This window comes from Rhincodon typus, chromosome 14 (genome assembly GCF_021869965.1).
Source record: "Rhincodon typus isolate 14 chromosome 14, sRhiTyp1.1, whole genome shotgun sequence".
Lineage (NCBI taxonomy): Eukaryota > Metazoa > Chordata > Chondrichthyes > Orectolobiformes > Rhincodontidae > Rhincodon > Rhincodon typus.
In genome coordinates, this window is record NC_063345.1 from 47,839,316 (window position 1) to 47,860,885 (window position 21,570).

The window sequence follows — 21,570 nt, forward strand, 5'->3', positions numbered from 1 at the left end:
CTATGGAGGCCACAGTGGTATAGTTCCCTACAATATCTCTCCCATAGCCTGCCACCCTCTAATACCTTGAGCTTACCCTATCACTGTGTTTGTCCTCATATACCTCAATAAATACCTCTGCTTTCCTTCACCCAGCCTTGACTATCCCACGCTTTAATGGCAGCTATCATCACTTTTACCACTACAGTCTCCTCTTGACAATCAACACACAGACCCCTGGGACTGTATTCACCCCAGACCCAGGACTTTGATGAGTAGTCCCTATACACACATGATCAGACCTCAGAAAGATGTCTTTGCAGCTCCCTGGCTAACAATTCACAACTCCCCTGACTACTTTTGATGAGCCATTAATATGGTCACTAACAAGCAATGATCATCCTTAATAGGCAATTCGCTGCTGCCTAGCGAGAAACTAGCCTTGATGCTTCACAGATGCATAAAAGATGCAGCAAGTTGCTCCCAGCTTCAACATTCTGCCACAAAGATCGCCATAGCCCACGTCATTCTGGCCCCTATAAGATCCTGTGTAGTTTTAGCTTTGGATTCCCTCATAATTGTTAGCAATATGTATTCTATGGTGATTTTCTGTAGGCCTGATTCCAATGAACCAAGTCAGTTTCCAAGTTCCTGTAATATTATAAAAGGTGATATTATTTTTTTCAAAGTTCAAAAGTTTGGCGGTAAATAATGTAAGACTACTGGACTTTTCTAACTTTCTCAACCAGAAGATGTCTCAACCAGAAGATTTAGATTTTATTGTCACAAGTTAGGAATGGCACAGCCTCAGCTTACAGATGTGTTAATCACCATTGAAGTAAAGTATATTTATACGGCAGATACTATCATCTTTGTTGATTCCAGAGTATGAGTTTAAAATTCAAACATGTCAAGAGGCAAGTAGCGAGGACGACACAAAGATTCTGCAAAAGGATACTGACAGGTTAAGCGAGTGGACAAAAACTTGTTAGATGACATATAATGTGAGAAAATGTGAAGTTATGCATTTTACCAGGAAGAGAGAGTTAATATTGTTTAAATGGGGAAAGACTGCAGAAAGCTGCAGCACAGATGGATTTTGCACTCTTTATTCATGAATCATTAAAAAAAACTTGTATCCAAGTTCAATGGGTAATAGGTAGGGCAAATGGACTGTTGGCCTTTATTTCAAAGGGAACAGAGTATAAAATTAGGGAAGACCTGTTAATACTATGCCAGGCACTGATCAGACAGCACCTTGAATACTGGTCCTCTTATCTAAGGAAAGATATACTGGTATTGGAGGTAGTCCAGAAGGTTCAGCAGGTTAATCCTCCATATGGAAGGATTCTTCTGTAAGGAGAGATTGAGTCAGTTGGCCCTGTACTCGTTAGAATTTAGAAGAATCAGAGGTGTCTTTATTCTCAGGACACTTTACAGGGTAGATATGGAGAGATTTTTCTTTCATTGTGAGGCAGCCCAGGACTAGTCAGCATAATCTCAAAGGGGGCAACCATTTAGTACAAAGATGAGGATGAATTTTTTTCTCTAAGGGTGTGAATCTGAGGAATTCTTTGCTGCTGAGAGCTATTGAGGCTGGATGGTTAAGAATATTCATGCTGAGACAGACTGATTTTTAATCAGTAAGGGAATCAAGGGGTATGAGGGAAAGGCAGTAAAGTGGAATTGATAGTTATCAGATCAGCCATTATCTCGAATGAGCCAAATGGTCTCCTCGATGGGCAAAATGACCTACCTCAGCTCCTATGTCTATGGTCTTTTCAAATTAGACAAAACAAAAGCACATTTTCTTCTTGAAAATATGGAAAGTACAGTGTGGCAAAAGAAATATACCCTTAGTTCTAAACAAATCATTAACTTTTTTAAAAATCAAATCTTATGTATCTATCATTGTGCAATCAATCAGCACCCTCTTCTTATGCTGTATCAACTGTTGCTTCCTTTCTAAAGCTTTTACATTCCTTGTGTTAGTTAACTGGTTAATCCCCACCACGATGAGTGAATCTTTCAAATGAGGCAACTAGACAAGTAGGCATTGCAAGTTTAGAATTTAAGGCAGATTGGCATGGTAAATTTGAAACATTTCTTCTCATTTTGAAAGTTGCTCAATAGAGAGGAAGATAAAATGTTCACATTCACAAAGAAATAGACCCACTAGATCTCATGCAGTATTCTTTCACTTACAGTATTGTGCATCTGCCATCTAAACAAGAGTTTTATTACTTGCTTTAGCTGATACCTCTGCTCTCCACATAACCTTATATGTTGTCACTCAATTTGCTTCAAAAAAATTGCAGTAATAAATTGAAAATTAACTGAGATTTATTTCTACAACTTAGCTGTCCAGCAGTGTGGAATCAGAACCACACTTCATTCCAGCTTGCTGTTTGGTTTGTGAGATTACTAGTTTTATGTATGTGACCTTGAAGATCTTACTCATTTATCAGTATGTAGACCATAATGTTCAGAGCAATACAGTCAAGATATAGGTTTGTGGTTTGCTTGGATTTTAATCACATCTTTTATTTTTCCTTCGACTCTTAGCTTTGGTATCCAGAACACAGCCAAATTTGGCTAAGGCACAATGCTATGGATGGAGATTTCCATATGGTATGTCCTCCTAAAGGCCAATTTTCATCTGTGATCCTAGTAAATGAATAATTAAAATATCATAATGGCCACAGATAGCTGGCTTAAGGAATGTACATTTGCACACTAATTCTGTGGAGGCAGTCAGCCAATCTCATGCTTGTAGCCGCTGGATTCCCAACATCGCTGCAGTCATGTAGCCTCTCGGTAATGAGGGCTATTACCTCCTACATACCTGCTTGCTGCTCCTGTTCCTTCCTGTGCATGTGGACAAAGTCTCTAATTGCTCACATGGTCCCCTCCTGCCTAGGGCTGAGTAGGTGTCTGTTATAGGGTCCAAAGCAGTACTCCGAGTGCCAGCAACCCAAGGCATTTCTTCCTCAGCCAGAATGGAATTGTGGCAGGGAAGTGCTCACCAGCTTGTGCTTCTGATTCTAATATAGTTGAAATCCCAATGAAATTGGAGTTGTTGGTTGGTTCGCTGAGCTGACTGGTTTTCATGCAAACATTTCGTCTCCCTTCTAAGTGACGTCGTCAGTGCTGTGTAGCCTCCATTGAAGCACTGTCGTTCCGACCCGCTCTGAATTTATATGGTCCGGTCTGTCATGGTGGGCAGTCTTGTTTCCGGTTTTGTACCGTAGTGGTATGTAGATGGGGTCTAATTCAACATGTTTGTTAATTGCACAGTTAGTTGAAAACCAGGCTTCCAGGAATTCTCGGTACTTGTCTTAGCCTCGCTTGTCGATAACTCACTGCAATACCCCAGAGCTGCGCAAAAACGAAAAGGATCACCTATACAGAGTCTTTGCAAACAATGGTTATCCTAACGTCTTCGTCAGCCCAATGCCTGGCAAACAAACAACACCAATAAGACACTGTACATCCCAACACACTGGCCACCCTACCCTATGTTAGAAACACATCAGAACTGACTACAAGACTCCTACAACCTCTTCGAATAAGGATAGCACACAAACCAACGGCCACACTTCACCAGTTACTCTCAAAGACGAAAGACCCCATACTCACAATGAACAGGACAAATGTGATAATATAAAATACCATGCAGCAACTGCGAGAAACACTACATAGGACAGATAGGCAGGAAACTCGCCACCAGGATACATGAGCACAAACTCACAGCAAAACGACACGACCAACTCTCCCTCGTTTCAATACACTCCAACATAGAAGGACAACAATTTGACCTGGACAAAGTTAGTTCCTGGATGCCTGGTTTTCAACCACCGATGGAATTAACAAACATGTTGAAATAGACCACATCTACAAAACCAGAAACAAGACTGCCCACCATAACAGACCGGACCATATAAATTCAGAGTGGGACGGAATGACAGCGCTTCAACGGAGGCTACACAGCACTGACGATGTCACCTAGAAGGGAGACGAAACGTTTGCGTGATAACCAGTCAGCTCGGCGAACCAACCAATCCAACCGCAACCCAAGCTACAGATCTTCATTATCCCAATGAGGTGTCAGTATCTGAACAGATAAGGGATACAGGAGGCAGCCTTGCCAATGCTTCCTTTGTGGCCTCTGTATTCTCCTCCACAGAAATCTTGAAGGACCTTTCTTGCAAGGGTCAAGGTCATGAGTTAGAAATTGTGTGAACTCTTCTTCAGAACTGACTAATTGCGTTTTATTTTGAAAGTTCCCCTGCAAGTCACACATCACCTTGATTTGGAACTAGATCACTTTTCTCTCACTGCCAAGGGGCCAGAATCCTGGAAATCCCTTATTATCAGTCCTATGGGTGCTTTTCATTAAATGGACTGCAGCAGTTCAAGAAAACAGCTTAAGTACAATTAGGGATAACAAGGTGTAGAGCTGGATGAACACAGCAGGCCAAGTAGCATCAGAGGAGCAGGAAAGCAGAAATGAAGAAGGGTCCAGGCCCAAAACGTCAGCTTTCCTGCTCCTCTGATGCTGCTTGCCCTGCTGTGTTCATCCAGCTCTACACCTTGTTATCTCAGATTCTCCAGCATCTGCAGTTCCTACTATCTCTAAATAGAATTAGGGATGGGCAATGAAATCTAGCTTAGCCAGGTGCACTCACATCCTGTGAATAAATAAATTTTCAAAAACTACACTTCCTTGGCCTATGCCCATATCCCTTGAATTCTTCTAATGTCCAAAAATCTTTAAGTTTCATCTTGAATATACACAATGACTGAGAATTCATAGACTACTAGGGTGGAGAATTGCAAAGAAAATCAGAACCCTGCCAGTGAAGAAATTTCTCCTCAGCTCAGTCGTAAATATCCAAGTTCCAGACTCTCCAACCAGGGGAAGCAGTTTCTCAGTATATACTCTGTCAGGCTTTGAAAGAATATGTTTCATTGAGAATTTTTTTTTAAATTTTGAAAATATGCCTTATTCATAAAAGTATTTTTATAGAACACCTCTCACTAATCTAAATTCAAAGAATACATGGAATCTATTGCTGCATTCATCTGACAGAGCATTTCAAGCCATATGTCTTTTGGTGAGTTTTACAAGACAAATATTGTTTGCACTGGGATTATAAATTATTAGTAATAACCAATCAGAAACATTGGAGGATGGGACAATGAAAATTCTTCAATTAGTAGGTCAAAGGCTATAGGATTTCAGGAATTACCAATCTTTCATGATTATTCTAAATATTTTAACTTTTGTGTTTCAGACTATTCTCATAGGTATGCCTTAGCTCTTTAAGACGTAGTCAATGCTTAAGTATCTCAATGTTGAAATAAAACATACAGCCTGCTCATATAATTAATAGAATACTCTCTTTGCATCATTTCAGTGCTACTTCTAGGTTGCTCCTTTTTGACAGCTTTATTATAATGCAGAATGGTAAGATACAAAACCATGTCAAAGCTGCAACCGCAAGCTTTTTTTAAATTCATTCAGGGGATGTAGGATTTGCTCGTTGGACCAGCATTTATTGGCCATCCAGGTTTGCCTTGAGAAGGTGGTGAACTCTTCTTGAATGACTGCTGCCTGTCCATCTGGTGTAGATACACCCACAGTGCTGTTAGGGAAGGAATTCCAGGATTTTGACCCAGCAGCACTGGCAGAATGGCAATATATTTCCAAGGGATAACACGAGAACCAATGAGTTTATTCCCCAGTAATTATGTTTAACCACTTCTTAATGCAGTAGAAAATCTAACTACTGTTCTAAATTGGGTTATTGATATCATACCATAACATATGGGTTCTCTTTTCTCCGTTTACCAGTTCAACAGCTCATTATGAAATTTCTAGAGAGAATTATTTCAAAAAACTACTCAATTGTTCAAAAAAATTCAGACCTAACAGTAATCTTGGACCAGACTTTTAAAAAAACTGGGATTATATTCCGAGAGAACTACCTGCCTATATTCGAATAAAACAGGAGCGCAATTTCAACTGGATGGTGGTATTGATCAGCCAGTATTGGACAGACCTCTAGTGTACTACCTGACATTCAGTTCAGCAATGAAACTGAATATCAAGTGCTGTGTATAATAAGTGACCAATTTGATGCTGCCAGTTTTATTCCACAGACCATGTTAAAATCTTCAATGTTTTAAGTTGAATAGAGGGGTTTAACCCATACTTCCTACACTACAGAATCCCCCTTCCTCCCTATTGGGTACCTGTCATCAGAAAACAGTCAAAATTATATAACAAATGTATATCAAAATTTAAATTTTGTGACAAACTACCTAATGACAGAATTGCTCATACCAAGCTTTAAAAAAATCTTAATTTTTTTTTAATGTCAGTTACTTTCGTTCATTTGTGGTTGCAAGTAAACTTAAAGTAAGCAAATTTTACAACAAGCTGAAAGTTTCTTTCATTTTCTTTTAACCGCACCATTAGTGGAGTCTCAGGTCTGCAGTTTTAGCAACAGCCATTGTGCTGATAAGACTAATGCTGTTTCTTGTCTTATTTCTAGAATCCTTCTCGCAGGGTGGTGATATTGCAGTTTATGTGTTGATAATAATTGAGGGGGTTCTGGCCTAGAGTTACTACTATTCGGTCATGTCAATAATATTCTGGGGCTGTTAAGGGCTGTGGGGATGGGGAAAAGAAGAGACACAAAGTTGACCATTTTCCTCACCATTTGCGAGGATGAGCCCATTTAATCTTAAACGGACCTGTTATTAATGCGACAGGAATCGCAATCAAAATAAAAAGAAAACAGAAATAAGAGGCGAAAGGAATGGTCAACGGGGAGACAGGACGACGGGCCTGCAGCGTTTAACCCGCCCCCCAAGTTGTGTTAAACTAAAGGCTCACAGTTTGGGCACTGTTCAGTGAGAGTTGGTAACGCTGCTCTTTTCTTTTCTCTCTCTCCCTCGACGTTATTATTTTACTCCAAACAGTCAGCGGGTCTATTTGCTCGGCTCGCTCTTACTCCCGGCCCCCGCTGCCCTCCGGCCTGCCTCGCTTCGCCTCCCTCTGACGTAAGCTCGAGAAGCCGGCGCGCACTCAGCCCGCAGCCGCCGCCGCCCGCCCGAAGCCTAATTGGCGGGGCCGGAGCCACAGCCAGCGAAGGGGGAAGAGTACAGCGGGGTGGCGGTGGCGACTGCAACCGCACAAAGCGAGCGGGAGGAGGAGGAGGAGGAGAAGGAGAAGGAGGGGGGCTAGGCCTCCCGCCCCAAATATCCACCAACCCAGAGAGAGAGAGAGAGAAAAAAAAGGGAGGGGGAAGGGAGGAGGCGGAATCCCGAGGGCGCGCCGCCTGAACGCCGAGGCTGTTAGGCCGGAGGTGAAGGCCGCACCTAGGCCGCGGCCTTGCTGTTCCACCATAATCTTACCACACACCACCCCCGCCTCCCTCCACCTTAAACCCCGTACTGGAGGGGGGGAAAAGAAAACCTACCACCGCTCGACATAAAATCTCGACGGGCCGAAGAAAACAATCGGAAAGGGGGAAAAAAAAGAGGAGGCAGACCCCAAGACTGTGAAAGCGGGAGGGAAAAAGACTGCGGTGAGTTTGATTATTGTGTGCGCGACCTCTGTTTTAAAGTGAGAAGTGAACGGGGGGTGGGAACTGTCCGGAGCTCGGTGAGAGGCTCCGGCTCTGGCCTGGGAATCTTCCCCGGGACAGCGAGACTGGGCGTCGGGGACAAGGAGCATAACATGGCGGAGGTACATCATGTCGGCGGCTGGGCGGGTGTCAGGGCAGTGAGGTGGAGGTGTTGGGTTGGGGAGGAGAGAAAGGGGAGCGGCCATCATTCACCTCCCTTGCCTGTCTCTAAAGTTCTCTTGCTGAGGAAACGTCCTCTTTCCGCTCCCCAGAACCAGGTCACTTGTATAAGCTCTCTGCGTGAATGTGCACGCTTTTATTCAGGTGGTTTCCAGCTTTTGCATCAAAACCCAACTCTCTCACTCCTTAGGTGACACGCTATTCATTTGTCCCTTAAAATTTGAGACTGCTAGCAGTTTTCAGTGGAGTTGAGTAGCAGTGCTAATTGTTGAGCCTGTTGTAACCCGACCTGAAATGTCGACTTTCCTGCTCCTCCGAAGCTGCTGTGTTGCTCCAGCTCCACACTATATTATTGACTGAGCCTATTGTAATGTCTGTGTGTCCTGCGCTGGATTCATTTTATGAAATTTTTTTTTTAATGATGGTTTAAACGTATGGTGTAGAACGAAATGTGATCAATTAGGACCGAATATTTCGCAAAGCATGAAATTACCAAATTGGTTAATCGTACAGTCTGTTTTATCTTAATTTTGTCCTGTCCCCTTTTTTTTTTGTAATCTCCACCCACCTTCTATGTCAGGATGACAAAAACTGACGTTCTGCGCGGTTCTAACGTGATCTCGTGTGGCTCCCTGTACATGTGTTTTTTCTCTCTTAAAGCCTCGGTGCCTGTGGAAAAATATGAGGGAGTAACAAGTGGTTATCCCTTCATACGCTTTTAAAATGAAAACTTAAATGGGGCCGTATACCGAATACATGTAATCTTACTGGAGCATTTAAGAATTACATTTTGTCGATTTAGCTGTGTCCTGTCACGAGATTGATAAACGTACTCATGGACGTTTTCCTTGAAAAGCCAATGTTTGTGTTGAATTGATGTGACTTTGTGTTGTATTTGTTAAATGCGGTGCTTCCGAGGTTTCCGTTTAGTTTGCTAGGAATACAACAGATCTTGGTGGTGCGTACAATGAATAAAATGTGTACCTGGTTGGCGTGTAGAAGCGCTAACATGAAGGCCTCCCGGTGATTAGGTTCAATGGACGTTACTCGTTGCAAGATCATTGGAGCTTATCCACTATTTTCTTTAAAATACCCCAAGATAGAATAAAATTAAAAATATGCAAGTCAGCCAGACATCACTTAAAAAAAACTGCTTGACAGAATAGCCCCCATGCTTTGACTCGGAAACTTAGAACTAGTCCAGAAAACTACTAAATGACATCTGTACTGTTCCCAGGAATTAAACAACTGGATGTTATCATTGTTGCATTTTAAGGGGATTTACACAGTAAGTTTACATGTGGTCAAACCACAGACCTATGCAGTGTACCATCCTCTCGTGAATTATTGATTATTTCAAGGATTAAAATTACTTTCTTCACAGGCACACCCTCAGGCTTTGCACATGTTCCATTTATGATAGATTTTCAGTTTATACATGTAATAGAAAGTGCAGTTGTAGAAAATTCATTTTCTTGATGAACACTAATTGTTTTAAATTTCACAATTACAAGAATGTTGATGAATTGAGTTGGATAGAAGTGACATCATCGACATAGAAAGGAGCTGCCCTTGATATAGGTATTTCAGAAAGTTGAATAGGAAGATTACCATACAGAGGGATCTTGGCGTACAAATCCACAGCTCCCTGAAAGTGGTATCACAAGTGGATAAGGTGGTCAAGAAGGCATTTGGCATGCTTGCCTTTATTGGTTGGGGCACTGTGTATAAAAATTGGCAAGTCATGTTGCAGCTGTATAGAATTTTAGTTAGGCCACGTTTAGAATATTATGTACAGTTCTGGTAGCCACACTACCAAAAGGATGTGAAGATGTAGGACAAGGTACAGAAACAATTTACCAGGATGTTGTCTAGTTTGGAGGTTATTAGCTATGAGGAGACAGTGGACAAACTTGGTTTGTTTTCACTTGAACGTCGAAAGTTGAGGGGTGACCTGATAAAATTATGATAGGCATGAATAGAATGGATATTTGGAGTCTTTCTCCAGGGAAGAGATGTTAATTACTAGGGAGCATAGGTTTAAGGTAAAAGGGGGTAAGTTTAAAGGAGTAAATTTAAAGTAGGGCAGCATGGTGGCTCAGTGGTTAGCACTGCTGTCTCACGGCTCCAGGGACCTGGGTTTGATTCCAGCCTTGGGCGACTGTCTGTGTGGAGTTTGCACGTTCTCCCCGTGTCTGTGTGCGTTTCCGCCGGGTGTTCCGGTTACCTCACACTGTTCAAAGATGTGCAGGCTAGGTGGATTGGCCATGCTAAATTGCCCATAACGTTCAGGAATGTGCAGATTAGGTGGGTTATAGGGGGATGGGTCTGGGTGGGATGCTCTGAGGGCCGGTGTGGACTTGTTGGGCCGAAGGACGTGTTTCCACACTGTAGGGATTCTATGATATGATATGATGATAAAACTCTGCTCAGTTTTGTCACCATCTATATGTTGTCTTTTCATTGTAACAGTAGTTAGGTTGTTTCAGCTTGCTTGTATACAAAACTGTTGTTAGATAAAAATGCTAATAAAAACAAATTAATTCTCAATTACAGTATTCAATCACTTGCACAATGAACAAAACCAATTGCGCAATGTAAAAATGGGATCTGTTTAAAAAACAGCAAAATTTTGAATTTCCTTTGAATTATGGTGCCAATCTTTATTTTTAAGAAAAATGCCCATGTTTGGCTCTGATAGGCTAGCTGGAAATAACAGCACTTTATTGTCATTTCTTTCCCGTATCCACCTCCTGGAGCAGATTTATCTTTCCTTTCTCTTGACTTTCAAGCGCTGACTTTCACTTTGAAAGTCATGAGGAACTGTCTTGGATGGGAGTGTGCAAGTTTTAAGCTTTTCAAATTACCCAACTATATTTGGTGCACATAATAGCAGTGTACAATGAAAGATTTTAGGTAAACAATATAAAGCTGTAGATTTCTGCACACCATGAAAACTTTCAGTATAGAGAAGCAATCCTTTTAAACCACTTCTGTTCTTCAGATTCAGATGAAACCAGTTTAGATATTATTGTGTTTTTGTGACTTTTAAAACAAACCATAAATATTTTTAATCTATGCTCCATAATCAAACCCCTTAAAATGTTACTGTCAAGTTTTAAAGCAGTGCTGTGGGTGTAAATTAGTGGTAAGTATAGCTATTAAACTACTTTTAAAAAGTGTTGTTGGATATTTGTCCACAGCAAACTCCTATAACCAGCAGTAGGATAATGACCAAGAGATCTTTTTCAGTTCTGCTGCTTGAGGAATAGATATGTTGTTTCTTCAGAATAGTGTCATAGGATCTCTTGCATCTGTCCGAGTGGGATGTCAGGACCTTGTTCAATATGTCATTCAACATTTTGCACAGCGTCTTTCAAACAAGTAACGTCTATCAGTAGAAGGATAAGGGCAGCAGATGCATGAAACACTATCAGCTGCAATTTCTCCTGTAAGCCAAAGAACATCCTGACTTGGAACATGACTATTGTTCCTTCATTGTCATTGGGTCAAAATCCTGGAACTTCCTTCCAAAGAGCACTGTGGATGTACCTGCACCTCAAGGACTGCTGTGTTTCAAGAAACCAGCTCCCCACCTTCTCCAGGGCAATAAGGGATGCTAGCCTAGCCAACGATGCCCACATCCCATGAGTGGGGAGAAAAAATTAGACCCATACCATCAGCAGGAGAGCATTTCACTGAAAATAGGTGAAGTTACATAAATTAAAGTTAGTATATATTTTGCGCTTATAATTAATTTACGGTAAAGTTTTGAGACAAAGTACTCCCTCTTTGTTAATTAATGCAATTGAGAAAAGTTTTCTTGTCCGTTCCTTCTGATAGAATGGAACTTCCGATGTATTAGACTTATAGTTGCCTAACGAAATTGCAGCACAAAATTATCAATCTTAGAAAACCTGTTGCTGATCACCATGTATTTCAGTCTTGGATCGTTATTGGGAGGTATCCAAGACTTGAAACTTTGTACAAGCAAAATGCCATTTCTACTGAATTTTCTGTCTATCGCCACCCACTCATTTGATAACTAGGATTGAGAGGAAGGTTGATTTGCCCTTTTCTGTTTGCGTAGGTTCCCTGGCATGATTCAAAAAAAGAAAGACATTCTTCCAGTCTTTTTGTGCATCATTACTCACTCAGCTGATATTAATAAAACAGACCTAATTATTGTTATGATCTTGCGAGGGAATGATGACATTTGACACTTAATTTGAACTTAGAATGAATAACTGAAAGGACCAGATAACAAGATCACACACTTCAGGTTTAAGGACTGTCTTTTTATTTTTGTGTATTTTAAAAAAAAAAGTGGACCAAACTGCTTTTTCAAAAAAGTGTTTTACTAGGATGGCTGCATAATTTCACAGCAAGAAATTTGATAGCTGTTCTGAACTCCAGTTTTGTAGCTATGTGATCCTGCAATGTGCAGATAGTCGGGAGCCCAGGAATTGTTTTGAAGTGGAGCTGATTTGGTTCTCAGCTAACTGACCGGGTTGGAACTAGAAACAAGTTACGGAGAGAGAGCAACACACAGAAGTGTGTGCAGTTGACCTTGCCAGCAGAAACTGCTTGTTTCCTGCAGTTTTTTAAAAAAAAAAGCCTTATCTGCAATAGTTGCTGCCAGCGGTGACTTTTTGAATTGACGAATCAGAAATATTTTCCATGTCAGTCAGTCACTCTGGACTTCTAAGAAAGCAGAAGCTTCCTGAGAAAGAGAGCTGAACATCAAGGCCTTGGCTAGTCAAAGAAAGATCATCTCAAGATTGGAATTGGGAAGCAAAGACCAACAAATTGACTTTTCTGCCTCTGCCACTCATCTATCTTTCCATATTTGTCTGTGTATATGTGTAAATAGGAGTATGAGGGGATTAGTCTGTTATTTGCTAATAGTTTATACCTGTTTACATGTAGCTATAGTCTAATTGCTTATAATAATTCTAGTTCAGTACAGGAACCTGGCTCAAGCTTTCTATCAACCTTGGACTAAAAGTCAGGGTACGGTGTGTGTACTTGTAAAACAAAAGCTTTAACATTTGGTACAACTTTAAGAATAATGGCATGCTACCCCAGTGGGTTGTAACACAAGTGAGTTCTGAAGAAGTCTTATTGAATGAGTATTTTGCGTCGGTGTTTACTGTGGAGGAGGACGTGGAGGATAGGGCACATGGAGGTGACATCTTGAAAAATGCATTACAGAGGATGTGGTGCTGGACATCTTAAAATGCATAAAGGTGGATAAATCCCTGGGACCTGATCATGTCTACCTTAAACTCTGTGGGAAGCTAGGGAATTGATTGTCGGGGCCCTTGCCGAGATACTTGCATCATCGATAGCCGGAAGTGAAATACCGGAAGACTGGAGGTCAACTAACGTGGTGCCACTATTTAAGAAGGGTGGCAAGGAAAAGCCAGGGAGCTATAGACCAGTGAGCCTGGCATTGGTGGTGAGCAAGCAGTTGGGGGAAATCCTGAGGGACAGGATTTACATGCATTTGAAAAGGCAAGTTGTGATGAAGGAAAGTCAACATGGCTCTGTGCATGGGAAAATCATGTCTCACTAACTTGATTAACTTTTTTGAAGATGTAACAAAGAGGATTGATGAGGGCAGGGCGACGGACATGATCTATACGGACTTCCGTAAGGCACTTGACAAGGTTCCTCGTGGTAGACGGGTTAGCAAGGTTAGATCACATGGAATGCAGAGAGAACTAGCCACTGGATACAGAACTGACAGAGGGTGGTAGTGAACGGTTGCTTTTCAAGCTGGAGACCTGTGATCAGCGATGTCCCACAAGGATAGGTGCTGGGTTCTCTGCTTTTTGTCATTTTATGTAAATGATTTGGATGTGAACGTAGGAAGTATGCTTAGTAAATTTGCAGATGACACCAAAATTGGAGGTGTAGTGGGCAGTGAAGAAGGAATCTTATCAGATGGGCCAATGGGCTGAGGAGTGGCAGATGGAGTTTAATTTAGATAAATGTGAGGTGTTGCATTTTATTAAGGCAAACTGGGGTAGGACTTATACACTTAATGGTAAGGTCCTGGGGAATGTTGCTGAAAAAAGAGACCTTGGAGTGCAAGTTCATAGTTCCTTGAAAATGGAGTTGCAGGTAGATAGGATAGTGAAGAAGGCATTTGGTATGCTTGCCTTTATTGGTCATTTCATTGAGTATAGGAGCTGGGAGGTTATACTGTGGCTATACAGGACATTGGTCAGGCCACTTTTGGAATACTGTGTGCAATTCTGGTTTCTGTGCAACAGGAAGGATGTGAAATTTGAAAGGTTTCAGAAAAGATTTGAGGACATTGCCAGTGTTGGAGGGTTTGAATAGGCTGGGGCTATTTTCCCTGGGGCATTGAGGCTGAAGGATGACCCTTGGAGGTTTATAAAATCATGAGGGGCACGGATAGGGTGAATAGCCATGGTCTTTTTCGTGGGATAGGGGAGTCCAAAACTAGAGGGCATAGGTTTAAGGTGAGAGGAGAAAGATTTACAAGGTACCTAAAGGGCAATTATTTCATGCAGAGGGTGGTGTGTGTATGGAATGAGCCGCCAGAGGAAGTGGTGGAGGCTCGTACAATAAAAACATTTAAAAGGCATCTGGATATGTACATGAATGCAAAGGGTTTAGAGGGATTCGGGCAAAATGCTGTCAAATGGGGCTGGATTGATTTAGGATAACTGGTCAGCATGGACGAGTTGGACCAAAGGGTCTGTTTCCGTGCTATACAATACTATGACTGTGACTGAAAACGATAATACTGTTTGTCACATTTGCTGGGTTAGTCTGGTGGTTTATATTTTTAAGATTTCATGTTTTAAGACCTTTTTACTGTAACACACAAACTGACGAAGGAGTAGCGCTCCAAAAATTTGTGACTTCAAATAAACCTGTTGGACTACAACGTGGTGTCATGTGACTTCTGACTTTGTCCACCCCAGTCCAACACCAGCACCTCTACATCATGGCTTTCCAGTCTGAGACAATATCCTCTGGTTGTCGACTCTCCCATGAGGATAAACAGTCTCTCAGCATTTACCCTGTCAAGCCCTTTTTTAAATAATCCTTTGTGCTTCAATGAGCTTTCTCTTCTATCCTCCAGTGAGTAGAGGACCAATCTGCTCAACTTTTGCTCTTCAGATAATCCCTCTGTGCTGGGGATCACCCTAGCAAACCTTCTCTGAAGTGCTTTCAATGCAGTGATATCTCCTCTTAAGTGAGGGGATCAAAACTGCGCTCATTACTACAGATGTAGTCTCGCCAGCACCTTGTAAAGTTGCAGTAAGACTTCCCTATGCTTGTACTCCAACGCCCCTGAAATAAAGGTCAACATTCCGTTAACCTTCGATTACCTGCTGCAGCTGAGTGCTAGTTTTCTGTGTTTTGTCTTCAAGTACCCTCAATTCCTTTTGTGTTGCAACGCTCTGCAGGGTTTTTTTTTAATTTAAATAATACTGTTTCCTTTTCCAGCTGGGTAAAGAGCAAGGAGCTAATGTTTAATCCCCAAACCAACTTTCATGGTTTGGCTTACCCTGGAGATATGTCCCTTCAGCTGAAACTAGTTTTGTTTCGACCTGCATGCTCTCCTTAACCTTTAACCACTGAGCTAGTGGTTGTTGTAACCTAGTCTTGTCAGGTAAAATTCGAAACAGGTTCTGTAATTCCCTGTTTTATTTTGTTTTACTCTAATCTAGTTCTAAGACACACCAATCTTATAATAACTCACATTTGCAAGATTGCCTTCTTTGTGCTGCTTGCAGAGTCTTAATGTGGAATGAATGCTTCCCCCTTGCTGATGTAATATTAACCATGCAACTTGGAAGTAATTCGATATGATGCACTTTGAAACATTGCAAGAAATGTGATAAGGTGCTCCTAACGGACATAGGTGTACGTCGTTCTGCTAGATTTGAGAATCTAGAATATTAGCTCTGATAACTTTGAACACTCCTGAGAGAATGGCACTTGAGTGATAGATATTGAACACTTAATACTTGTTTGATAGAGATGTGCATTAATCCATGATTGAAGATACATTTCATATTTTTGCTGTGTTGACATACTACTTGCCCGTAATTCACAAATATGTAGGTCTCCGGTGATGATACTACCTATGTGTAACAGCCTAATATTTGGAATATGAATTTTGTGGTGAAAATGCAAAACGTCTATGTTTGTTTTATTGTCTCTTTTAAATGGCAGATTTAATGAAGCAGTCCATCATGTCATTGTTGTCAGGTGAAAATGTTAGCTACTTCACTGAGTTTGAAAGGTACTGGCTTCACAGAGTCATTTTGTAACATTGTTTATCTACCACTTTACAAAATCTGCTTAATAAATTTTCTTTCCCTTCAATTTACTTTTAATTATTAGTGTTTTAATGTTTAGGTTGTTGTACCATCTATCGGTGCATTGACTTCTTTATTTAAGACACCTTCTGTACCTTCGCCCCTTCCTCCTTGCTAAGATCTTCCTTTTTTAATTTATTAATTTTTGTTTTTGTTTTTGCCTGTTTACCATATGTAGTTCTTAGAAGCTGTTGCTGTGTTACTGATGTAAGGAGTTTTCCTCCAGTAATCCATGATTTGTGTATGGCATAGGTAACAGGAAAAACAAAGCTGGAAGCACTCAACTGGTTAGGCAACATCTGTGGAGTGGGTGGGGGGTTCGCGGGGAAGAGAGAGAGTTGTGTTTTCAAGTTGATAACGTTTCAACAAAACTCTGGTGTTTTTCCCAGCTTTTTTGTTCTCTGATTGTCAGTGTCCACAGTACTTAATGTTTTTCATTCTGGTTCATGTCTGATTGAATCCAGCTACAACATCTTCAGTCAGTTCAGTGATTAATATTTCATTAATTTTCTTTTAACAGTTGTGGTTCAGTGTCTCCACAACAGAAGATATTACAAAGTGTCTGCTTGCTCAGAATTTTTTGAGAGAATTACTTATGCATTTTCCACTTGGCTGTCAGGTGACAGGTCATCAAGTATGTTCCACATAATATTTTTCCATCAGGAACATGGTGAAAAGTGTAGTTCCCTTAGTACCTTGTATGCACACACTCTTGAGTCCCCTGGCAATTGAAGGATCCTAGTTATCATGTGACTATTGTAGTGAATTCATCATCATGATTTCACAAGAGGATGAAAATTAATTGTGTTGTGCGTTTTTTAAGTAGCACATATTTTGGTTCAAACTATGTCAAGGCCCTAGTGAAATTTTCAACTGTAGAAGATCCTAGCTCAAAGTAGCTCTTTCCAATAATTGAAAAATTCTTGGGTTTAGTGTTCTAGTTTTCTTTTGTGTTGTGTCCTACATCTTTAGCTGAAAAGAACAAATAACTTACTTGAGCAGATTGCTCTTTGTCTTGTTAGTTCCAGGTTGGTGTGGCTTAGTGCTGCTGAATTGGTGAATTACATTCTCCTAATTGGATGATAAATGGAAATGGGTTTTGGCTACTTCACAGTAGAATATTTTTAAGTTGATCAACATGACTCATGAGAGATGCACTAGCATCTGCTTCATGCAAGATAGTGTAGGTAGATACTTGTGTGAGAAATGAGGATAAACTATAATACCGGGACTCAATTCTTCTAAAATGTGTAACCATTGTGGAACACCTTGCCAAACTTGGCATTGTTGGTAGTGTTCTATTACTAAATGTGATTTTTTTTTTGAGGTTGAGTAAAAAAAATCATTGGCCTAAAATAGAGGAAATGCTTACTTCTAGGTATTTGTTCTGGGTGAGTCGTTAATGTGAATTAAGGATACACTTTAGCTTTCAAAGTGTGCATGTATTTACCTGTTCTTTTAATTGAGCTTCCTGAAAGTACCACCTACTGAGCTTCATAGTGCTACGTGTCTTGTGTTCAGCAACAGTTTCAAAAACACCATGTTATGCAGTAATTTTGTTGGCCAACTTTTCAGCAATGTTAGTTCTATTCTTTGCCAATCATTGACCAATATGCATTCTTCAGTTAAGGAAACTAGATTGTAGATGCCTCTACAGAGAACTGGAAGACATGACTTGTGTAGCAGCACTTTTAACATCATGAAATATCCCAAGGTGTTTCACAGGAGCATCTTTTAAAAAAAAAATGACAAAGGAACTGTTAAATCAGATGGTCGAAAACTTTGTCAAAGATTTATGTTTTAAGAAGTACCTTGAAAGCAAAAGAACAAAGCACAAGGAAGAAATTCCAGAGTTTGAGCTTGGGCACAGGCAGATGAACCACACCCACCAATGACAGAACAATTTATATCTCAGATGGTTGTGCGACTGGGGGTGATTACAGAGCTGAGGAGGATCAAGGCCATCGATGAATGCAAACAGAAAGAAATTCAAATTTAAAATAGAAGATGTGAAAAAATGTTAGTTGACATTGTTCAAATAGCAAAAAAACATAGAATAATATAAACAAGAATTTGCACTTGTATACCTCGCTTTGTACATGGAAAACCATCCAAAACCTCAAAAGCATGTTCCATTATCTTGGAGAAAAAGGGCAAACACTACCAGTACTGTAAAATGTCAGTCAAGATCCTTTAAATAAGCATTATAGCAAATAACTGATAACATAGAGAACAACTTTAAAATTAAATGAGTTCCTAAACATTTCTTTGAGATCTCCATTGTAGGATGACAGCATTGATGCTGACGATGATTTGTGGGAACAAAAAAGAAGTTCAAATCCAGAAGAATTTGCTACAATAGATCTAATTGGACAATGACATTCGCTGCTTTTTTGGAATAGTTACAGATGGTACATTGTCTTGATTGAGAAGTACAACTTCCCCACAAAGCTCTGTCTTAAAAAAACATGTGGTTCTACAATTGTGTGATTGTTAATCTCATGTTTTATACCATCATTTCTCTTGAGTCACTCTCTTTTTTTGGGAAGCTTATCAATTGACAGTTAGGTAAATTGATCTGTAAAGATTCGTGAAAATGCATAAAAGCTATGTTGCAAATGCCTCCAGCTGCATCAGTAGTTAGTCTTTGTAATTGTGTCCATTACAGTAGCGTTACATAGTTGAATAAATAGAAAAGACATAAGACAAGCATTAACTTAATTGCGGCAAGAGGTTATAGTTTTATCATGTTTTATATCACAGTTTAGCTTATTTAGGTCTGCCCTTAATTAAAATTGAATTACATCGGAAGAAACTTTGAGATGTATTTTGGGCAGATGGAGAAACGTGTTTTGAACTTGACATCAAGCAGTCATATTGAAGATATGGTTTGGAAGTGGCTTGGATGCCTTTAAGTCTGTAGATCATCCTGAATGCTGATGAGACTCTCTCAATGCATGTTGCTGAGTAGAGACCAGATGTGTCTCTGACAGAAAAAAGGGCAAGTTACTGTTGGGTGGCTGTTGCTAACCACATTCTAAAATCAAAACAGCTTATACATACATGTCATTGGTAAACTGTAGAAGCATAGACAGACACAGCAAGGAAGGGAGTGCTTGAGCTTAATTCCATTTAGCAGCTCTTAGTCTGGAGCTATGGCAGTTCAAGTGAAAATGCCCATTATTTTTGTCAATATGATGAGGATTTTGCCTTTTTCTGGCAGTAAGTTCAAGACGCAAACCCTGGGTGAGAAACATTTTTCCTTGATGCTTCTGTAATTTCATTATTGACCTCCGCACAGGGAAATAGCTCTCTCATAATTTTATATATCAACAAAATCATCTCTTAGTTGCCATTTCCAAAGAAAACACATGCAACCTATTTACTTTGTCCCCATAGCTAAAATTTTGCAATCCTCGTAACAGGAGAACAGAAGGTAGCCAGGAAAGTGAGTTGAGGCTACAATCAGGTCAACCATGATCTTATTCAATGCATAACCTATATGTAAATCCTCAAATCTCCCTGCAATCTCTCCACTGTGTTCTCATCCTTCCTATAACGTGGTAACCAGGCTGCAAGCAGTATTATAAGCCATGGCTTCCTTAATGTTGCATATAGTTATAGCACAACCTCCTACTTCTCATTGTTTGTGCCACAACTAGCAAAAAAAAACAAGCCAAATAAAGCCCACAACCAAATACTGAAAGCAGTTTCGGCCACCACACCTTAAGTAAGATATGGCTTGGAGGGAGTGCAATGTAGATTTATCAGAATAATACTTGAATTCCAAAGGTTAAGTTGCAAAGTGGGATTACACAACCCACGGTTGCATTCCCTGGAATTTAGAAGGTTTAAGGAGTGATTTGATTGAAATTTTCAAGACTTCTAAGGGGACAAAGAGTAGATTTGAGCCAGGCATTTTAACATTGAAATTAGGAAATTCTTCAAATAATCGTTGGTGGATATTTAGATATAATTTCCCAAATGGCAATTGATGCTAGATTAACTCCAAATTTTGAAACCAAGATAGGTTAACAAAAATGATTTCAAAGGATACGGGGCAAAGGTCGATATAATGAATTCAGCTGCAAATTGGTTGACAAATTGGCACAAGTTGAATAAATTGGCATGGAAACAATGAACGTGCCTCAAAATTATTTCATTGGCTGTAAATCATTTTGAGATGTCTTCAGTCATGGAAAAGACCATGCAAATGCTAGTTTTTAAAAAGTGCTTGATTTGCTGAATAACCTAACACCATTCGATGTTCCTCTTCCATAAGCGGTCTTAACCATCTTATCTATCTTGCCATATTCCAGGATCTTTTGCCATGTACTTCAAGGCCCCTCTGTTGTACATTTCTCAGTATCCTCTTGTTTATTGTATATCCCCTTCCCTTGTTTGCTTTTCCCAAATGTGTTATCCTGCACTACTTTGGATTAGAATTCCATTTGCTACTTTCAACCTCCTCCTGCATCCTGTTTATTTTCCTGCAATCTACAATTTTCTTATGTATCTTTAGCATAATCTACAAACCTCTTAATCATGTTCCCTACACTTAAGTCTAAATCATCCATATGTGCCATGGAAAGCGAGGGACCTTGTACTGAGTCCTGCAGTGCTCCCTGAAACAACCTTCTCATCACTAAAACCACCATTAGGTTTCTGTCACTGCACCAGTTTTCATTCCAACTTGCCATTTTCCCATCAATCATACAAAGTTTTAATTTTCTATTCAGTCTATTATGAGGGATTATGTCACAGCCTTACTAACTTCCCTGTTGAGAAGTAATGGCGTGGTGGTATTGTATTCAAAACGCACATAATACATACACACTGAGAGGAAGCCTGGAGTGTGGCAGGGGCACAGAATTTATTCTTCAGTGTCAATCATTCAGCAGCATCATTACTAACTAAACTAGTCAAGACCTATGGGACATAGCTGCTATGCTAGGTCTGTGGAAGGTGCAACAACCGGGAAAAACATACCTCGTCCCATCCTCACCAACTTGCCTGCTGCAGATATACCTGCCTATGACTGTCAGTAGGAGTGACCACTGCACAGTCCTTCATGGAGATGCTGACCCATGTTCACATTGAGTTTACCCATAAGTACATGAATAGGAAATGTTTGGAGGGATATGGGCCAAGCGCAGGTAGGTGGGAATAGTTTAGTTTGGTTAGCATGGGCTGGTTGGACCGAAGGATGTGTTTCCATGTTGGATGACTTGACTGTATGACACAATCTACACCTCATGGTGACGAAGCATATCCCTATCAGGATTCAGCCCTGGTTCAACGAAGAGTGCGGAAGGGCATGCAAGGAGTAGTACCAGGCATACCTTAAAATGACATAGCAAGGTGTAGAGCTGGATGAACACAGCAGGCCAAGCAGCATCAGAGGA

The 21,570-nt window shown here is 40.4% G+C and overlaps 1 protein-coding gene across 4 annotated transcripts in view; it reads left to right on the forward strand.

Moving 5' to 3' along the window:
- Positions 1–6,462: 6,462 nt before the first annotated feature.
- znf711 (zinc finger protein 711) overlaps positions 6,463–21,570 on the forward strand; it is a 51,134-nt gene continuing 36,026 nt past the window's right edge. For all 4 annotated transcript variants that reach the window (XM_048605008.1, XM_048605010.1, XM_048605007.1 and 1 more), the window contains exon 1: positions 6,463–7,577. The gene's annotated coding sequence lies outside the window, so the exon portion shown is untranslated. The remainder of the gene's footprint in view (positions 7,578–21,570) is intronic.